This window comes from Mesoplodon densirostris, chromosome 1 (genome assembly GCF_025265405.1).
Source record: "Mesoplodon densirostris isolate mMesDen1 chromosome 1, mMesDen1 primary haplotype, whole genome shotgun sequence".
In the NCBI taxonomy this organism is placed as follows: domain Eukaryota; kingdom Metazoa; phylum Chordata; class Mammalia; order Artiodactyla; family Ziphiidae; genus Mesoplodon; species Mesoplodon densirostris.
The window spans coordinates 163,831,298-163,851,996 of NC_082661.1; the positions used below are offsets into that span (position 1 = coordinate 163,831,298).

A 20,699-nucleotide genomic window follows, 5' to 3' on the forward strand; every position below is an offset into this window, starting at 1 on the left:
GTATGACTTGTTCCACATGTAGATGTATTTCTGATGTAGTTGTGGGGAGGAAGGAGATCTTTGTGTCTTACTCTTCCATCATCTTGAAGCTCCTCCTCATTTTTTTAAAATGTTTAAATCTTTGTTTTATCTTTCTTGCTGGGTGACATTTTTGTTTGAGGCATATGTGAGCTTCTTGAGGAGGATCCAGAAGGCCTTGCTGGTGATGTGGTTCTATATATATAAAATTCAGGATACTGCTAGTGTTGGAGGGTCTCCTGCAGATGCTGGTGGTGGCCTTGGCTCACTGTGAGGACAAGGACACAAGCAGCAGAAGTTATAGGAAGTAGTCCTTGGCGTGAGCCCTCCCAGAGTCTGGCATTAGCCCCACCAAAGAGCCCCATGGGACTTAAGTTGACACTTTGGTCATTTGCAACTGAAACATGAAAGATTTAATAATTTGTATTAGGAACAATGCAGTGAATTCAGAGTTAAAACATCTGGGTATTATACCTGGCTCTAATATTTATTACTTATGTGATCATTGGCAAGTCACTTATTTATTCTGAATGTGAGTTTCCTTATCTCATGTGAGAAAAAAACCCTACCTTTATATCACACAGGATTTGTTTTGGAGTCAAGTACAATAAATTTGGTTGAAATTTGATGATGGGCTTTGTTAGACCCAAAGCCTGTGTGCTTTCCACTGGGTTGCAGGGTGTATATGGGTATTTACCTATGTACAAGATTAATACTAATGAGGCTATCTAGTGGTACATCCACACTCTTTGTGTTACCGATCCAAACTTGTGTTGGCTTGCCCATGATCAGTAAAGCCAATCTACTGACACTGGATGTGGTGAAGGTGCAGCATTTATTGCAGGGCACCAAACAAGGAGTCCAGGTGGCTAGTGATCAAAAGGCCCAAACTCCCTAATGGTTTCAAGGGAAAGATTTTTAAAGACAAGGTGAGGGAGAGGGGTTACGGTGTGCATGATCAGCTGTGGATATGCTTCTGATTGGTTGGTGGTGAGGTAATAAAGAGTCAACATCATCAAGCTTCTGATTCTTACCAGTATGGGGCTACATGCTTGTGGGCAGCTATAGTTAACTTCTTCCACCTAGTGGGGGTTTCAGTATCTGTAAAACATCTCAAAGATATGTTTCAGAATATTATTGATAGCCCTTGAGGAGGGACTAAAGGTCCTTAACTTTGTTTAATGGCTAAACTATTATTATTTTCTCTTGCTTGACTGTTTTCCTTTCTTTCTGTATTTTCTCACTATTCTGATTATATTTATTCTTTGGAACTTGAGGACAGCCTAGGAGGTTAAAGTTTTTTCTACAGGCAAGAAACAGATGGAGAACATGGAATGGGGTGGGTCTGTTCTGGGAAGGCCCCATAAGGTCCTGCTTGGTGACACTTGTATTTAAAACTTTCTTGGCTTGGAAACTCTGTCTTTCTGCTCTCTAGTATTCAAAAGTACCATACTAGATAGACAGTCTTTGTGCAAAGAAAATTATTAGCACAGAATCTTTAACCCACAACATGTTTTCCTGTTTCTTTTGAGGTTCCCCTAGTTTTCATTATAGAAATTTGCAGGAAGCTAGATTCATCAATTCTAATTCTCTGTAAGTATTTGTTTTTGTTTATGTATTTGAGTTTCCCAACAATATGATGCATGTAGCCTATTTAGTTGTTGAAGGTGCCATCTTGCAGAACAGAGGAGGTCAGGGATTTCTCAGAGCATTCACATATTTCACATTAAGTGAATTATATTATTTGGTTAGTTCAGTCACACAGTTGGTCAATTCATTGCATTAATCATTATACTCAATGTCCTAATTGACTAGGGTGCTTAGGCAAAGGTCAAACTGGTTGTGCAGTACAAACAATGTTCAAAGCACTATTTTTTCCTCAAATTCCAGATATTTACAAATATAGCTGAAATTTTACTGCTTTTTTAAAAAAAATATGGAATGCTTCACAGATTTGCATGCCATCCTTGTTCAGGGGCCATGCTAATCTTCTCTGTATTGTTCCAATTTTAGTATATGTGCTGCCAAAGTGAGCACTAAAGCTTTTTCTTTTCATGAAGAATTTGTGTCTAACCTAGCCCATGGAAAATGCCCTAATATCCTATTGGTAAGGCACCTTCCCATGCACTGTTCCATGCACTTGAGAGAACAAATTGATAGTATTGGATGGACTTTGGTAATTAAGTAAATTAATTTGTAACTTTTATAATGAAATTTGAACTCTAAAGCTTCTCTGATAAACTTTTGTTTTTCTTTTTCATATATGCAGTAAACTCAAGGAAAATGAAGGCATTTTAGATAGAATGATGATAAATTCCAAAATACTTTTGTCATTGCTGTCTTCTCCTAATATCTCAGCAATCTTAGCCCTAAAGATATTAAGAAAGTGAAGCCACAGGTTTTAATAAAAGTAAATATCCTAGGGATAATCTGCTATCACAAACATCATATCTTTTAACAGACAAAATTTCTTCATCTTTGTGCTTCTCTAAAAAATCACCTTGAAAATTATGACTTTCAGATACTTTCCTTTTTTCTATTTTAAGAGAGAAAAAAACAAACACACAACTTTATAGATAAGTACATTTTTAAGGTTTAGGAAAATATGTGACAACATTTCTCCCAGGGGACAGTAGCAAGACATATGGGAGTGTAGTAAGCATGGTGGAAAGAGAAGCACCTTTCATAATATTTATTGATAGTTTGTGGTTTTGTATTAATTGAAATCTGCATTAAATTATGGATTCTCCTTTAGGAAATGTCTTATTTCTTCCCATGTTTCTCTGCATATTTAATTAATAAGTTCTAATTTAGCATTTTCCTTCCATAATCTAAGAGGCCATTTTAAACACTCTTTTTATATATTCCTTCCTGGAATAGCATAACCAGAAGAGAAACCTGGTATCTTAGACCTATAGGAAGTTTTAGAGATCATTTAGGTCACCTTTAATTTTTAATTGAAGTGTAAGCTAAGCCCCAGAGAGATCTAATGAAGTGATCTTCACTAGTTAATAGCTGCAGCCATAAACACTCAAGCTTTTCCTTCTTCTCTGTCAAGTACCCTTTCCATTAAATGATTTTAAGAAAAGGTATTTAAAAGATTTCTTCAGGTATAGCTCAGGTAGATGTTAGGGCAAGGGTTTGTAACTCAATACAGTTTTAGTCTCTGAGTAAGGAAGGGAAGTAATCAAATTGAATAAAAGACTGACAGAATAGTATAACTTTTTCTCTTTCATAAACATTTCCTTTTGTTACTAGGTCTGGGAAGATAAGGTTTAATACCTCTGTGTATGTTTGTGGTTATGTATTGACTCAATTTTTGGCTAACTGATAATGAAACCAAGGATGTTCCCTTGTTGACAAAATAGTATTTTTTTTTCTATTTAACTATTAGTCATGATAATTATTTCAGTAAATGTATACCACATTGGCGGGGAGCAGGGAGTAAGAATGCATCTGTGGATTAAGGAAAAAAGAAACTCAAAATGTGGAATTAGAGACATTTTCCTGTTCGAGGAATAGTTATATTAACCTACTCATGTATACATTTGGAGATATCTATGGGTTACAATTGCATACATTTTCTATTATATCAAATTTTGAGTATGGATAACACACTACTTTCTCAAACAACAATAGAATTAATTCCATACAGAAAACTGACTATTTCTTCCTGGTTTATCTAACAATATACACTAACTATTATGAACAGGATGGGATTTAATCCAGAGAACTATTGGAAGAGTAGGTTCTGAGGTATACCTTAGAACATTACATACTGAATTGATCAACCAAGGGTTGACCTCTGATACAATCAGAAAAGTGGAAAATCAAGAGGTCACCTCTGAACCACTGAGTTTGACATACTATCTGGATGAATCAGGAAGTAGCTGTCACCCCTGAACTTACTTAAACACCAGTGAAGCTGGAAACTGGATTCTAAAACAAAGCCACAAAACAAAATCACATCCTCACACTTGCTCTCAATAACAACAAACCAACAAAAATCAGCAAAAAGATGGTTTCCTTTCATTTTTTCCCTTAAAAACACTTATATAAATGCATCTAATTGATAGGACCTAATTGCATTCCGTATGAGTAAGGAAATCTAGAAAAAAAATATTTAGCTTTCTGCTCTTGCTATACAAAAAAGCACCCTTGAACGTGGTAGGGATGGAGCAACCATATCCAGCACAGCTTACTGCAAAGTACTCCAGTGCTCTTGTAGCCCTGAAGTCCATTTCTGATCAGTTTGTCTAAATTACTGATATCCTGTTTAGCTGCTTATATTTTCAAAGACCAGATCTACTCCTTATATACAACTAGTCACTGTCCTAATAGGAGTGGACACATGTCAGATCTACACATGATTTTAAGTTTTCCTAAATTCTACTTTTATACCCTGACAATACATATAGAACTCTATTTTTTTCCCAACATTTCCCATACCTCAGCCTGCTGCATTTTTAGAGAATGAACTGAAACATCTGGCTTTTCCATTTCAGCCATTTGTTTTGAATTAAAACTTAATACTTTAAGTTTTCATGTAAATATATATTTTGAATGTTTAAGGAAAAGTGCTAAATTATAGATTTCTATATGTAATAGTTTCCTTGTCCCCAAACTTCTTTATGAAAGTTACACAACTTGGTCTTAAAACTTTCTGTTACTTTGCTAGTGTTTCCATTAACAAAATACCACAGGCTGGGTGGCTTAAATGATGGAAATTTATTTTGTCACAGTTCTGGCAGTTGAAAGTCCAAGATAATGGTGCCAGCAGGGTCGATTTCTCCTGAGACCTCTCTCAATGACTTGCCGATGGCCACCTTCTCCTTATGTCCTCACATGGTCTTTCCTCTGTCACACACACTCCTGGTACCTCTTCCTCTTCTTGGAAGGACTGCATTCATATTGGATTAAGGCTCCATTCTTATGAACTCATTTAACCTTAATAACCTCTAGATAGGCCTTATCTCCAAATACCATCACATTGAAGTTAGGGCTTCAATATGTAAATTTGGAAAGGGAGACATGAATCAGCTTATAAGAAATTTACATGGGATATTTGTGAATAAAGTAAAACTACAAATAATTATGAATACTGCATTTCTAGTTAAAAGACTTTAGTGCCGCAATAAAACTTATTAAATGCATGGTTTACTATGATACAAGATTGCCTTGGATATATGTTGCAGTATAAGCTGCAATTCTAATATTATTTATACTTCCATAAAACTGTCTGATTATTTTTACTATCACAATATTTCAAAAAAATCTTCACCCACTTGAAAAATTTTGATTTGTATTTAAGTAATAAAGCATTTTTAATAACTCAGATAAAAATAAGTGGACATCCCATATTTTTATCTTTATCATTACAGCTTCCAGTCCCATCAAAACCTAATTAAAAATGATTACTGGTCTGTTTAGAAGACTCTTAGATGCAATCTACCTTTTGTAATTACTGATATAAATCAAAATTTCTTATTAAATTACTGATGACATTCTGAATCAAATATTTAATTGGATTCATTTACCCACAATAAGTTTTTCATTGCTTTATTCAGATGCTATTTTTTCTCTGTTATATATATATATATATATATATATATATATATATATATATATATATATACACATACATATATATGTGTATGTATATATATTAAAAAAATTTTTTTCTGGAGCCAAGGATTAAGATTTAATCATGTAGGAAATATGGATATCTTATATACATAAAAGAGTTGATTGAAGATGTTTTGCTCTGATATTGTAACTTCATGCTTACAGTCTTGATTACAAAGTGTTCTATTCAAACATAAATTTCAGAGTCCTTTTTACTGTCTTTGTTTAGGCATTGTGGTTGAGCAAGTAACATACAGTTGGTAATTTAGACTGGTAAATGAATGTGAAAAAATATCCAGGTTATCTCTTGTTCATAGTAGTAAAAAGTTGAGTTGTCATATGACAACTAAGGGTGTTTTACTTACTCCTTGTGATTGAATCTATCTGGGCTCTGACCTTGCTTCTCTCATCCCTTCACTAGGCCCACAACACATCCTCTTAACATACTCGACAAATTTTTTTAGCAGTGTTTTGTAAATGTAAACTTCAATTTCAGTTCATGTGTTTCGACATAATCCTCAAAAAATATTCCTCTGCATTTACATTCAGTAAACTAGGCACTTGATAAGGACATTCCAAGGTCACAATTCCACCCAAAACATATATTTAAAAATTTAGAGAGGAGCACAATTTCAGACAATTTACATGTTCAATGACCACATTATGAAAAAAGAAGAGCAGTAACCTCTTGAACTATTGATTCTGGAACTCAGTTAATGAATTTGCTAGTGAAGTTATTTGTTCTTGATATTAGAGTTCATGTGATTCTGTGGACTTAAAAAATAAAATGTAATTAAAAAATAAGAGTAGGTCAAATACCTTCAGATTTTGTCATAAATAGTTCAAGACAACAATTGAACAAAGGTAAGATAGGACAATGGAAAAGGTAATTTTGATAGATTAATTTGGAGAATTTGATAATAAATATGTTTGTATACTGAAGAGTTTTGTATGATTCTGCTGTCAGAGGATAGGTTAGAAGAGTTTTAAATGAGGCTTTTTCTATAACAGTTGATATTTGTGCACAACTTTGATGTTTATGCATAATCAAGTCAAATTATGTTTTAAAATGGTCATTCTGGGATGTTTAATAATGTGACTACATTAATCTAGCCTGACATGGTCTGGGGTCCTTTGGTCCTAAGTGAAATGAAGACATTTTCAACTGAAGTCTACTTCTACATAAGTTTTAAATAATTGTTTCAAGAGCAATAAACCAAGACTGATGAGAATGAGCACCTAAGATAAAAAGACAGTGAGGATTTCCTGGCAGACAATTTCACTGAAGTGTCCAGTGGAGGGATATTTTCTGACACATTTGCTAGCAAATAACTGATCCAGAAGTAAAACTCAGCTTTCCAAGCTTTGGTTCTTGATAATCTTTGTAGCTCTGAATCTTATTCATTGCCATTTTGACAGTATTGCTACATGATCATTTGCTTGAAAGTTGGTCAAGGAAAAGTTGGTATAAGAGGCAATAAGCTTCTCAGTAAAAGTAGTATTCAAGCAGAGACCTAAATTAGTGTTTTAACTAAAGGTCATGGAGACTTCTAATCTGAGATTCTTTTATATATATATATATATATATATATATATATATATATATTTCTGATGACATATTAAACCTGGTACTTCCATACATGACATCAACTTTTCCCACATTGGCAATATTTTTTGAATATTTTTGAAATTCCAACATTATCAGTATTAATATTTCAAAGAATATCAATGGTTCTTAATATCAAATTGAAATAGAATTTGAAACATATTGAGTGTTAACATAATGAAAAAACTACATGATTGTAAAATTACAAGGGGAAAAAATCAACAAAATTTTAAGGCAGAAACTTAAACTCATTTTTACATCACTTTTTCTTTTCCTTTAAAAACTGACCACTTTAAATGAGACATGCATACCCATTAGAAATGCCAGAAAGTTGATGACAAATTGGGTAAAGTAATAGGCAGAATACATGATTATAAATCTAGAAAGACAGATTAACAAGGAAAGACTAAAATTAAATGCATATGTAAAATAGATATGTAAAAAAAGGTGGAAATCATAGAAGATTGATTTTTAATGAATATAATTAATTCATTTTGAATAAAAGTAAAATAAAAGCTTTGAGTATTATAAACTCAGAAAAAGCACCAAGAATTTATAATTGTAAGTATTTCATAAAATTGATAAAATGAAGTAAGGAGTATTTATCTTAAATACTGAAACAGGAGGGAAGGAGGCAGGGCACAACCTTTAAAAGAATGACATAGCCAGTGGGGCTTCTCTGGTGGTGCAGCGGTTGAGAGTCTACCTGCTGATGCAGGGGACATGGGTTCGTGCCCCGGTCCGGGAAGATCCCACATGCCACGGAGTGGCTGGGCCCGTGAGCCATGGCTGCTGAACCTGTGCATCCAGAGCCTGTGCTCCACAATGGGAGAGGCCACAACAGTGAGAGGCCCACGTACCGCAAAAAAAAAAAAAAAAAGGAATGACATAGACTAAGGACACAATATAAACTGATTAGGACCAAATAAGTCCAAGATGGTGGACAAACTGATTCCTACTAGACCTTGAGCCTCAGTATGTGCTCATTGTAATATATCAGTAAGCTAAATGACACACCCACAGGTGCCATGACAGTTCCAATGCCAACCATAAATGTCAAAAAATGGGTGGTGTCCCAATTCCTACCCCATCCCCAAAATAGCTGGAATACACCTCCCACTCATTAGCCTATAAAATTACCTACCCCTATAAAAACTGGCATCCCCATACCCTGGTGCTCCCCTTGCCTTCTGAGATGTCCCACACTCTGTCAGTGGAGTGTGTTTCTCTCTAAATAAATCCATTTTTTACTTATCACTTTGTCTCTCACTGTATTCTTTCTGTGACAAGACATCAAGAACCTGAGCTTCATTAAGTCTTGAGACCAGGTGTGTGATCTCAATTAAAAGACCGTGGGTTCAAATCTCAATCTGGGTTTTGGCTGGGTTTGAGTCCTGGCCAATGGGTGCAAGTCCCAATCTGGGTGATGGCTACGTTTGAGTCCTGGCCCGTGGCTTCAAGTCCCAATCTTAGTTGCACACTCCTTAAACACTCCCCTCAGTTTAACTCTTTTTATATAAGAATAAGAATGAATGATACTTAATCATATAAAAAGAGAATCCAAATTTATAAACAATATTACATAGAACAGCATACATTAACTTTCCAAAATATAAATAAGATTTTGAAATATGTCTTTGACTAAGTTGGAATGTACTTCAATATTTGTTTTATTAAATTTTAGTTGCCCAGAAATGAGACTTGTGAGATTTAAATTCTTGAAATACTTTACTTCCCTGTTAATAAATAAGGTATTTGATAGCTGGTAGGGGAAATAAATATTAAAATCCCATTTTAAAAGCCTAACCTTGCTAAAAAACAATGAATATGCAAACAAGGTCTAGAGAGAGAAAAGTAAATATATAAAATAAACATCTAAAGAGAAAGTGATATATATAGAAAATAGACAAAGTGAATAGCAAGTACAAATATTTGTAATCATCAGAGAAGAAAAAACATAATAGAAGAGGACACATATTTAGAGATATAATTCAATGTATTTTTTTTTTTTTAAGAAATCAAAGGAGGTTTGAACTTATCTTTGGAAAGAAACCACAGAATGTCTGTGAAACTGTCCTTGAATGGTCAACAAACACACATAACTAATCTAGAAAAAGTTTTGAGAACATTGCTAATCCAGTTTGTAATTTATCTTCCTCTTCCATGAGAGCACTGTCAGAGTGTGTCTGTTTACCTAAAGATTGCTTTGAAAGATTGATTGACAATTTATACCTGTGTTGTGTAGTAGTTGAAGGGATTTAATTTAAAACAAGATTGCCTGGATTCAAATGCTAACTCTACCATCTACTACTTGTGTGACCTTAGGCAAACATATCACCTTTCATGCCTTAGTTTCCTCATATTGAATTTGTGGAAAGTAATAAAGTCTAGGTCATCAGTTGACATATGTAGTATGTGTTTGTTCAATAAATAAAAAATACATACAAGTAAAGTATGTACTTGTGAATGTCAAAAATAGGATGATATATCTGGGACAGCTTTGAATAGTAGACTAGGTTAGGCAAAGTTAAACTGGAAATACTCTTCCTATTAAGAATAATAAGTGAAATTATTTACTTAAAAAAAAGATTCCATCTTTTTTAACTAAATACTTTTCTGGAAACAAATGGAAGAGAGAATACTAGTTTTGATTTAGAATGTCAAATTTCTTCACATTGTGAACAGGATCTTAAAAATAGCAGCTTGGATGTTCTGAGTTTGTATTCTTATCTGTAAAATGTCAAAAATAAAACTGAATTACAACCTTTACTTTAGCATATATTTTAAGAATAGGAAAACACATATCACCTAATTTTAGCACATTATATAGAATTTTAAATTTTGTATTAATTTTCAATATATGTGCTTCAAGTATCATAATCACAATCATAGCAGTCTTTCAAGGAAGCTAACCATTACTTTAAATGATTCAGAATTATAGGACTTCCAGAAGCAGAAGAGAGAGTGAGAAAGGGGCAGAAATATTTTGTGAGAAAATGAAAAGCTTCCTTATCTTGGGAAAGAAAACAAACATCTAGACCAGGGAAGCCCAGAGGATTAAAAAAAAAGTGAACCCAAAGAGACCCACACCAAGACATATTATAATTAAAATAGCAAAAGTTAAAGACAAGCATATAATATTAGAAGCAGCAAGAGTAAAACGACTTGTTATATGGAAGAGAACCCCTATAAGACTCACAGCAGATTATTCACACAAGCTTTGTAAGCCATAAGGGAGTGGCATGTATATTCAAAGTGATGAAATAAATAAACAAAACAAAACAAAAAACTTCCAACTAAGAATATTCTACCAACAAAGTTATTTAGAATTGAAACAAAGATAATTTTCCAGACAAGAAAAACTAAAGGAGTTCATCACCACTAAACTGGCCTTACAAGAAATGTTAAAGGCACTTATTTAAGTTGAAAAGAAAGGGCACTATTTTGTAAAAGAACAATATGAAAGAATAAATCTCACTGGAAAAGTAAATATATAGTGAATGTAGTGGATTAATTACTTATAAATCTAGTATGAAGGTTAAAAGATAAAATTAGTAAAAATAATTATGCTTACAGTAATTATTTAAGGGATACACAGGATAAAAAGATGTAAAATGTGATATCAAAAACATTAAAAGTGGGAGGAAATTGAAAATATTGACTTTAGAATGGAATCAAACTGAAGTTGTTATCAACTTAAAATAGATGGCTATATATATAATATATAAGTATATATATGTATATTATATGTATAGCATCAATGTAACCACTAAATTAAAACCTATAGTAAATACATAAAAGATAAAGAGAAAGGAATATAAGCATGCCACTAAAGAAAGCCATTAAGCCACAAAGGAAGAGAGCAAGAGAAATAGAAAGGAAAACAGAAATTGCAGAAGCAGCTAGAAAATAATGAACAAAATGTCAATAAGCACACACTTATCAATAATTAATTTAAGTGTAAATTCACTAAATTCTCCAAACAAAAATGTATAGAGTGTATGAATGGATAAAAAATAAAACCCATCTATATGCTACCTGCAAGAGACACACTTTAGGTGTAAGAATACTCAAAGACTGAAAGTTAAGTGATGGAAAAAGTTATTCCATGCAAATGGAAACCAAAAGAAACCTGGAGTATATATACTTATATCAGACAAAATAGATTTTAAAATAAAGACTGTAATAAGGGACAAAGAAGGGTGTTAAACAATGATAAGGGGGTCAATCCAATAAGAGAATGTAATATTTGTAATTGTTTATGCACCCAACATAGGAACACCTAAATATGTAAAGCAAATATTTATAGACATACAGGGAGAAATAGTCAGCAATGCAATAATAGTAGGGGACTTTAATATCCTAATTACATCAATAGAGAGATCATTCAGACGGAAAATCAATAAGAAGACATTGGCCTTAAATGACATTACACCAGATGGACTTGACATATTTACAGAACATTTTATCCAAAAACAACAGGATACATATTCTTCTCAAGTTTATAGAGAACATTTTCCAAGTTAGATCAAATGTTAGGCAAAAAAACAAGTCAATAAATTTAAGAGGACTGAAATCATATCAAGCATCTATCTGGCCACAATCGTATGAAACTAGAAATTATTTACATGGAAAAAACATGGAAAATTCACAAATATGTGGAGATTAAACAATATGAACAACCAATGGGTCAGAGAAGAAATAAAAAGATAAATCAAAAAAAGCCTTGAGACAAACAGAAATGGAAATGCAACCTACCAAAATTTATGGAATGAGCAAAAGCAGTTCTAAAAGGGAAATTCACAGTGATAAATAAGAAACAAGAAAAGTTTCATATAAGTAACCAAAATTTACTCCTCAAAGAACAATAAAAAAGAAGCAACAAAGCCTAAAGTTAGTAGAAGAAAATCATAACAATGATTAGAGCAAAATAAATGAAAATAATGAAATTGAGACTAAAAAGACAATAGAAAAGATCATTGAAATTATAATGGTTTTTTTGAAAAGATAAAAAGAGTTGACAAACCTTTAGCTAGACTCACCAAGAAGAAAAAGACAAAGGACTCAAATAAATAAATTCAGAAATGAAAAAGAAATATTAAAACTGATATGATCACAGAAATACAAAGGATCATAAGAGACAGCTATGAACAATTATATGACAACAAATTGGACAACCTAGAAAAAATGGATAAATTTCCAGAAATATACAACCTACCAAGACTGAATGATGATGAAATAGAAAATCTGAACAGACTGATTATTAGCAAGGAGATTGAATCACTAATCAAAATCTCCCAACATACAGACATCCAGAACCAGATGGCTTTACCAGTGAATTCTATCAAATATTTAAAGATGAATTAATACCAGTCCTTCTCAAACTCTTCCAAAAAATAGAAGAGGAGGCAACTCTTCCTAACACATTGTACCAGGCTAGCATTACCCTGATACCAAAACTGTACAGCAATGCCACAAAAAAAACTACAGCCCAATATATCTGATGAACATAGAAGTGAAAAACCTGAGCAAAATATTACCAAACCAAATTCAACAATACACTAAAGAATCATGGATCATGATCAAGTGGGATTTATTCCATGGATTCAAAGATGATTCAATATTTGGATCAATGAAATTGGACCACTACCTTACACCATCCACAAAAATTAACTCAAAATAGATTAAAGTCTGAAACCATGACTCCTAGAAGAAAACATAGGCATTAAGCTCTTAACACAGGTCTTGCCACTGAGTTTTTAATTTGATATCAAAAACAAAAGGAGCAAAAGCAAAAATAGAAAAGTGGTACTACATCACACTAACAAAAAGTTCTGCACAGCAAAGAAAACCATCAACAAAATGAAAAGGAAACCTACTGAATGGGAGAAAATAATTGCAAATCATATATCTGATAAGGGGCTAATATCCCAAATCTATAAAGAAGTCATAGAGTTTATTAGCAACAAAAAACCCAAATAATTCATTTAAAAAATGGGCAGAAGATCTAATTAGACACTTTTCCAAAGACGAGATACAGATGGCCAACAGATTCATGGAAAGATGCTCAATACCATTAATCACCAGAGAAATACAGATCAAAATGACACTGAGATGTCACCTCATTGTTAGAATGACTGCTATCATAAAGACAACAAATAACAGTGTTGCCAAGGAGGTAGGTACCTTATGTACTGTTGGTGTGATGTTGATTAGTGAAACCACTGTGAAAAGCAGTTTAGGCTTCTTCAAAAAATTAAAACTAGAATTATCATTTGACCCAGCAATTACATTCCTGGGTATTTATTCAAAGAAAACAAAAACATTAATTTAAATAGATATGTGCACCCCCATGTTCATTGGAGCATTATTTACAATAGTAAATATATGGAAACAATCTAAGTGTCCATGAATGGATGAATGGATAGAGAATTTATGATATATCCAGTTGAGCTTTGAACAACATAAGGCTTAGGGATGCCAACCCCTTGTGAAGTGGAAAATCTGCTCTTAATTTTACAGTCAGCCCTCCTTATCTGAGGTTCTATATCTGCGGATTCAATCCATCGTGTATCATGTAAAACAGTAGTATGTATTTACAGAAAAAAAAAACACATTTAAGTTGACTCTTGCAGTTCTAACTCATGTTGCTCAAGGGCCAACTGTATATACAATGAAATATTATTCAGTCATATAAAAGGAGGAAACCTTTCCCTTGCAACAACATGGATGGACCTTGAGGGCATTATGCTAAGTAAAATAAGCCAGACAGATAAAGACAAGAAACGTATGATCTCTCTTATGTGTGGAATGTAAAAAACAAAACAAAACAAAGCAAAAAACTCCAAGCTCATAGATGTAAGGAACAGATTGGTAGTTGCAAGAGGCAGGGGGTGGAGCCTGGGAGAAATGGGTGAACTGTATCTTTATTTTTTTTTGGTTTAAATTTAAAAAAATAAAATAAAATGATGCAGAAATAAATATAACAAAAAATTAAGAAAAATTCCTATTTTATTCTCTATATTAAGTTGGGTTAAGATAATTTGAGGGTTTTATTTTGAATATGTACATTAAGAAAATGATCAATTAAATCCATTAGCATCTTTTGAAAAAACAGGAAGTAGAAAATCACCTTAAACATTTTAGAAATTTTTGAATAGATAATTCAGCTAATTTCCACTGTAACTCACTTTCTTCTTAACCTTGTCTATCACACACTAACCTATAGACCTTAAACTGAGCTGCATATATTAAGTTCACTAAACCTATCTTAAAGCATAAGAAATGTGCAATAAATCTTGGATTTGAATTTCATAAGCCATCACAGTTCATTTGTCAAAAATTAGTTAATGAACAACTACTTTCTATTTTTATCTATTTTTCAACAAAAATAGATTATTTCTGTAGTCTATATGTTCAATAAAATAATTAAAACCCTATCTTTATAGATCTATGCATTTGCAAATATTATAAAAAATATATCAAGTCATAATCATTCAATACCTCCATGTGAAAAATCCTCTTAACTGGCACTATAGAAGCTACATATACATAGATCATATAAAGACTTTGGCCTTACATATTTACCATTATTACCATCATTTGGATGACATGGGTGCTGGTGATAATAATATTATTCTTTGTTTTTGTTCTTGTTGCTCTTGTTATTCAGTAGAACTCGGACGTATCCTTTTCCACCAATTTCTTCACCATTTTTTACAAACATAGCTGTCTTGTTTATCCTTTCATTCAACTGTACTTCCTGGTTTGTGTGGATACTTTGCTAGCTTGATGACATTTGAAGGTTTAGTTATGTAGTCATCCTTTGTATTAACAAATTATTAATAATAACATAATATATGGGGGCTTACATTATCATTCTTGTTATTATCATTCAAGATAATAACAACAAAAATTCCCCTCCAAATTGTTCAGCCAATGAAGTTGTATAAGGCTTATTATTTGTACAATGGATTTGATTTAATGCTACTCATAAAACTAAATTTCTGCTTCTGGAAATGACTAAATAACTGGTACCAGCTAGTGTTTCAATTGTAAATACCTAGTAAACTGGAAAAAATATGGAACAACTATTTCCATAATTTGGACAATTGGCTGCAAAAAATATATTCTTCCTGAAAGATGGGAAACAAATTACATGATTGCTCAAATTGTCCCAGCTTTTACCTAAATTAATTTACCAGAGCCTAGCACAGGGAGGGGAATTAATATATAACATGACCTTCTTGATTTATTGAGATTTATTTACATAAATCTTAATTCTGGGTTTATGTAAAGATAAATCCTAGATTGAGAGGTTCCAATGGCTGGAATTTGTGGAGATAAGTGTTCTATTCAGAAAAAGAAAAAGTTTTATAAATCTGTGTAAGTGTCTTTTTGTATTCTTGGGTGAATATGAAGATGTGAATGTGTAGGGTGAGAATTCACAAACCTTGGCAAAAGACAGCTACCAGGAAAAAACTACTGGGGAGCTTATACAAGTTTAAGAGACATTTCACTTCTGATCAGTGAGAGTGGAAAGTCTTAAGGATTCACCTAATGCATTCAGTAGCTACATCAATTAAACCACACCTTAAAAGAAAGTTTTAAGTAGTCTGAGTGCCTAGATTAAAATCTACTTTAGATCCACAAAAACATAATTTTAATAGATTAACCTGATCAGTTAGGAAATTTGGTTTAAAAACAAACAAAAGCCAACACTCTTTAAACAAAAATCTATACATTTGAAGAAAAATATTTACAATGTAGAGCATCCAATCAAATATCATTAAACATGACCAGCAAAAGGTATGGCCTATAACCAAGAGAAAAGTCAGTTAATTTAAAATTCTAGAACTGAGAAAGATGAAGTAATAATCAGACTAAGTTTGAAAGAAAAATCAACTATAAGGTTTTTTAGGTCATTAAGTAAATATGAATACAATGAAGAGAGAAATGGGAGCTGCATAAAAACAAGTGTAGCTTCTAAAGAGAAAAATAAAATATCTGCAATAAAAAAAATTTACCTAGTTGGACTGAAGAAGAGATTAGACACATTACAGAAAAGTTCAGTGAATTTGAAAACATAGCAATAGAAACTGTCCAAACTCAAGAATAGAGGGAAAATGGCTGAAAAAAAAATGAACAAAGATTAAAAGACATATGGGAAAATGTCAAGTTGTTTGATATGTGAATAATATGAGTTTCATAATTACAAGGGAATTGGGAAGAAAATTTTTTGAAGAAATAATGATCAAAAATATTTCCAAATTTCATGAAAACTACACAAAGCACATAATAATCAAATCACTAAAAAACAAGGAAAGGAATCACAGCCAAGGGAGAGAATGATACATTATATACAAGGAAACAAACAAAAAACATTGTGGATTCCTTGCCTCCAAAAAATGCATTCCAGAAGACAATGGAATAACATATTTAAAGGGCTGAGGAAAAAAAATGTCAATGATAATTCTGTATATGCTCAAAATATCCTTAAAAATAATAGAAAATAGAATACAACCAAAGTGATATGTTTTTTCAGTACTACACTACAAAGCCTATTTAAAAATATTTTTCAGGCTAAGGGCAGATTATTTCAGATGGAAATTTTAATCTATGGAAATGAATGGAGGACACTAGAACTGGTATATATGTGGATTCATTTAAATTTTTCCTCATTCAAAATTTTTGCTTAACTACATTTCAAGCACTTTGTTTTACCCTTGAAATGGCATAAAATTCATCAGGCATTCAATATTTACTACATTCTCTTTCTTGGAAGATTTTCCTGCTTGATAAAACTTTCACAAAATTTATGTTTTCAAAATGCTTTTCACAGACTTCCCTGCTGACTCAGTGGTTAAGAATCCGCCTACCAATGCAGGGGGCATGGGTTCGAGGCCTGGTCTGGGAAGATCCCGCAGGCCGCAGAGCAACTAAGCCCGTGTGCCACAACTACTGAGCCTGCACTCTAGAGACCATGAGCCACAACTACTGAAACCTGCGTGCCTAGAGCCTGTGCTCGGAAACAAGAGAAGCTACCTGAATGAGAAGCCAGCACACCTCAATGAAGAGTAGCACCCACTCGCTGCAACTAGAGAAAGCCCGTGGGCAGCAACGAAAACCCAATGCAGCCAAAAATAAATAAACTAATTAATTAATTTTAAGAAATGCTTTTCACTCAATTGTGAGGTCAATGGGAAACCAAGAGAGAATTTTTTGCCTGGATAAGGGCATATTTATATAGCTATGCTTTGTCAAGATTTATTTGGTTGTATTTCATATAATGAGTGTGAACAGTGATCTCCATTAATTTCCATATTGTCCCTGCTCTCACCAAAAGAAAATTAAAAACACAAAAGAAAACAAAAGTCCACTTCTTCGATCCACCAGTGACCTATATGACCTTATATTTTATCTACCTGGATTGTAGATATTTGTGTTTTTTCTTCTAATCATTCAGTAATATTTAAGTTCCTTGGGGATTATGCATTTAGGCATTCAATTGTACCCTCTTTGGGAAACTAGTAAAGCTGGTCAAAATACATGGAAGCAACCTAGGTGTCCACTGATGGATGAATGGATAAAGGATATGTATATTTTATATATATATATATATATACATAAATATATATGCATATATATGCAATGAAATATTATTCATTCATAAGATAAAAGGAAATCTTGCCATTTGTGGATAGGTGGATAGACCTTGAGGGCATAATTCAGACATAGAAAGACCAATAACATATGATCTCACTTATATATGAAATCTAAAAACCAAATCAACTAACAAGCAAAATGAACAGATAGATAAAGAAAACAGATTGGTGGTTGCCAGAGGTGGGGTTATAGGGGTGGGCAAAATGGGTGAAGGTGGTTAAAAAATAAAAACCTCCAGTTATATAATAAATGTTATGAGGCTGTAATGTACACCATGGTGGCTATAGTTAATGATACTGTATTGTATATTTCAGAGTTGTTAAGAGGCTAAATCTTGAAAGTTCTCATTACAAGAAAAATAATTGTAACTATATGTGGTGATAGATGTTGACTAGACTTATTTTGGTGATCATTTCACAGTATTTACACATATTGACTCATTACATTGTACAACTGAAACTAATATAATATTATATGTCAATTATATCTCAATAAAAATAGGTCAAAATAGGATTAAGAGATAGTTATGACTCTTATTTTTGCTTCACTTTGCAATACATACAAGGTAAGATAATGATGCTTCCATTCTTATTGCAGTCTTGGTAGATCAAGTGAACCAAATAGCATTTGAACAGGGAAAGTATTTAGTTCAGAATTGCCTTAATTGAACATTTATATTGATCAAGTTGAATGTCTAATGGCTCTATTTCATAGGTTGAGAGGATAAATTTAATGACTTAATTCCAAGAGAGGATTTTGTTTAATATAGTTAACAAGAAAGAAAATCATGTTCATTTTATTAGAAAGAGCTTTCATCATTCAATTTAATCTGCTTAACGATATCCAAGCATAGTTAGTGTGCTGATATCTATGTATATTCACAACACAAAGGAATATCAACACAGATTTTTAAAAGCAAGGAAAAGAAAGGGAAAGCCTTCACATAATTATTCAAGTATCTGCAGTAAGCATGAATGATTTGTATATTCATGGATGAGTAGGAACCTTTCCTTCCTCTTGTAGTAAAATTTTCTAAGTACTTATTTCATTTGACTAATGACTGCTATTTCCTGTTTACACAGCACATCTATGCTTTATAAAGTGCTTTATATTGTTAGAAATGTTTATTGGATCCTTCATGTGTACAGGAAATCTACTTTATTTTTTGCATTTTTCTCTCCAAGTGGATTTGTTGACTAAATCATGGTCTTTTCAAGAAATGCAAGACTTATGAAATTGAAGAACACACATGTTTAAAAAGTAAAAAGTGAATACAATAAACAAAGCCTCTTGTACAAGCCATTTTGGATCAAGTATTACCTATATCCTGTTATTAATTCATCATATTTACTCTTATTCATAACTTTACATAGTGTATATATGCCTTATATGACTGACTTATTGATATTTCAGTAGTCATATCCTCTTCTGAAGCCTCCTTATAACTATAGTATTTTCATAGTAATTTATTCTGATATTTATTATAGAATCTATCACATTACATTATAGTTAATAGTGTAAAAGTGTATTCTTCATTATTACTTTTATTTATTCTTCCACTATATAGGCATTTACTGTATGAACTATACCTTAAGTAGTCTGCTGGAAAGCTCTTGAATAAAGGAAAAAACAAACAAGTTTACCTCCCTAATACTCGTAAAGTTGTAATAATGTTTTTGAAAAAATGCATGGAGACATGGAAGAATAAATTAACAAATTCCTACTACATGGTATCTTTCTGCATGGATATGTAGTTTTTTTAATAGTCACTAAAGACAAGAAAAGTATATTTTTGTTTAACAACATACTGTATGCCTAATAATGAAAGATTAATGACAGGAAAGATCAAACTTAAAACATGAAATCATTAACCCATAACTAATTCTTTATTTCCCACAAAATTTAGTGGTAGAGTTTTGGGAATTTTCTTGCAGTCATGGAATTCAGAATTTTATTCATAATTTTGTTATTTGATTTGTAACAAATAAGCAGTTGATTTGTCTTTATCCTCATTTTCCCCCTAATTCTACACACTTTATAGACAACTTATTTCAGTGACAATAAAACTATCTGATTGCATAATGTCTTTATCACATTTTGCAACTGAGATATCAAACAAAGGGTGCTGGAATCAGAAACCAAAAGCAAGCAAAATATGAGGTACAATGAAAAGATCATTTACATTAAGAAATGTAATTGGCAAAATTGTTTACATGTAATTATTTTTTTTCCAAAATATATTTCTGGCATTCATTAAGAATAAAACATTTCTCAAAATATCAGTTGTATACACTTGTCAAGAGATGAATAAAACAAAAAGATTAAACATGGTTAAAAATACCAAAATAGGGCTTCCCTGGTGTCACAGTTATTGAGAGCCCGCCTGCCAATGCAGGGGACACGGGTTCGTGCCTCGTTCTGGGAAGATCCCACATGCCGTGGAGTGGCTGGGCCCATAAGCCATGGCTGCTGAGCCTGCGTGTCTGGAGCCTGTGCTCCGCAACGGGAGAGGCCACAATGGTGAGAGGCCCATGTACCAAAAAAATAAATAAATAAATAAATAATGTTGAAAAAACACCCCCAAAATAGTTCCTGAAATATTACCTTGAATTATATATATATGTATATATATATATATCTTCAAATATTATATATTTTTTGTAAATGACAAATATTTTCTTTACTAACATATCTGTGTTGGGCAATATTGTCATCTGCCAATCAATATTCCACTGAATCGTTTGTACAGGTTCTTCATATCCAATAGTTCTTCACATATTCAGTT

General features: G+C 32.5%; 1 non-coding gene across 1 annotated transcript; it reads right to left on the reverse strand.

The window, feature by feature from the left end:
- Positions 1-1,948: 1,948 nt before the first annotated feature.
- Positions 1,949-2,055, reverse strand: LOC132501273 (U6 spliceosomal RNA). The gene has a single exon (XR_009534210.1). It is a non-coding gene; the product is annotated as a U6 spliceosomal RNA (small nuclear RNA).
- Between the last annotated feature and the right edge of the window lie 18,644 nt (positions 2,056-20,699).